This window comes from Camelina sativa, chromosome 16 (assembly GCF_000633955.1).
Source record: "Camelina sativa cultivar DH55 chromosome 16, Cs, whole genome shotgun sequence".
Classification (NCBI taxonomy): domain Eukaryota; kingdom Viridiplantae; phylum Streptophyta; class Magnoliopsida; order Brassicales; family Brassicaceae; genus Camelina; species Camelina sativa.
In genome coordinates, this window is record NC_025700.1 from 8,467,164 (window position 1) to 8,469,622 (window position 2,459).

Genomic DNA, 2,459 nt, shown 5'->3' on the forward strand with positions numbered 1-2,459 from the left:
CCCCCCCAAATGATCTTTGTGACTCCTCTAGAGCACGTAGACCTCCGCTTGAGCGAAAGCTAACTGATACTCCGGCCTCACAACAACTGACCAAGGTATTGTCGCCTGAGGCAAGACACCCCTTAGCTACCTCAACAACAAGAATATCTCCTACTAAGCTACCCACAAGAGAGAAAGTTATGGATGAAATAACGGAAGTTACTGTCCAATACACCTCATGTGCGGACCCTACAGAGAGTGCTGCCCGTAAACTCAGAGTTATCTAGGGAGAGGCACAAAACTTAATGGAGGAAACAGCGAACCTCTGCACTCATGTATGCATCTGCCCCCGCTACCTGTGAACTTGTTAACCAAGATAGTACGAACCAACTTTGCACCTAGGACCCTCCATTACCAAACACTGAAGCAAATCTGACTGTTAAATGTGGAAGAGGTCACTCCCTGTTCATAAAACAACACCAAAGTCTAACCTACAACTACCAAGGGCCATGTCACAAAAGCGAAACCTTACCACAAGCTCACCAAAGAAGCTAAACCAAGGAAAAGGTAATCTAAACCTGATGAGAGGCAGCTCTAGTATAACCAAATCAGTATCCTCTAGCGTACAACGACCCGAAAAGAGCCCCCCTTGAGAAGACTGATCATAGCAAGAAAGCTTCATCAACTTGTTCGCCCAATATCAACCTGATACCTGCGACCAAAAAAAGGAAGGGGAAGGATTTATAGAATCCACCAACCCCTCTTCCTTAAGAATGGTTAGTTGGAACTGTTGCGGGTTGGTTAATCCCATGACAGTTTGACGGTTAAAGGATATAACAAAGAAAATATGTCTTGACCTTATATTCCTGATGGAGACAAAGAATCCAGATGAAGTTATGTTGAACAAACTATAGGGCCTAGAGTTTCCAAAAATATTTTTAGTTCCCCCTTTATCTCCAGCATCTGGTGGAGTAGCACTCCTGTGGAAAGATAACCTGGAAATAGAGATCATCAATTCCTGCCCAAACTACATCAATGCTAGAATCAAAGCAAAAGGAAAAATTTTCAATGCTACCTTTGTCTATGGACAACCGGATATGACCAAAAGGGCATCGATTTGGAGTGCCATAAGCACTCAAGCGGTTGATAAAGAGGAACCTTGGATCCTAATGGGTGATTTTAACGACATTATTCACAGTGATGAGAAATCAGGGGGACCGACTAGGTCAGAAGGATCCTTTTTGGAATTTAGAGCTTTCATGTCAACCTGCGATCTCTATGACCTGAAGCATATGGGTAACTTCCTCTCTTGGAGAGGGAAGAGGCACACACACATAGTTAAATGTAGAATGGATAGAGTGATGGCAAACAGCTTTTGGACTTTAGCTTACGCATCAGGCTGTAGTGAATATCTCAGGTTTGAGGCCTCAGATAATAGACCGGTGGTAACTTCCTTCGATCTTGTCAAAAAGAAGAGGAGAGGCTTGTCCAGGTATGATAGACACTTACGAGACAATGAGGAAATAAAAAAACTAATGGTTGAGGCTTGGAACTCCCTACCAAATGCGAAAGTTTACACCAGGCTTAGCAAATGTCGTGAAGCGATCATCACCTGGTCAAAAAAGAACCACACCAATAGCCAAGCTCTGATTCTGGATCTCAGAGAACAACTGGAGGAAGCAATGAGTGACTCCACCTGTAGACAAACCGAGATAGACTCTCTAAACCAACTTTTGTTTCGAGCATACCAGAAGTAGGAAGAATTCTGGAAACAGCGAAGTAGGCAACTATGGCTTGCCTTGGGAGACAGGAATACAGGCTACTTCCACGCTACAACCAAAGGTAGAAGGGCTTGCAACAACATTTCGATCATTGAAACAGAAATTGGTCACCCTGTTTTTGAGGAAAAAGAGATAGTTTCGGCTATATCCTCCTATTTTCAAGATATTTTCACCTCTAAAGAAGGGATTAGACTATCCACTGTCTATGAAGCTCTAAATCTGTTCATCACACCAGAAATAAATGCCACACTTATTAAGATGCCTAACCCAACTTAAATCAAACATGCGTGTTTCTCTATTCATCCGGATAAAGCACCTGGGCCTGACTGTTTCTCTGCTTGCTTTTTCCAAACAAATTGGGAGGCAGTGGCTGATAAAGTAGTTGCAGAAGTACAATCTTTCTTCATAACTCGTGTTCTACCCCGCCACATCAACCACACCCATGTTAGGCTCATCCCCAAGATCCCTAGCCCTACTAAAGTTTCTGACTACCGCCCTATTGCCCTATGCTCTGTTTACTACAAGATCATTGCAAAACTCTTAAGCCATCGCCTTCAACCAATCCTTGCAACCTGCATATCAGAAAACCAGTCAGTTTTTGTCCCACCAAGAGCTATTTCAGACAATGTCTTAATAACCCATGAAGCTCTCCACTATTTAAAGACCTCAGAAGCGGTTTTTGACAGATTGGGCTTCCAT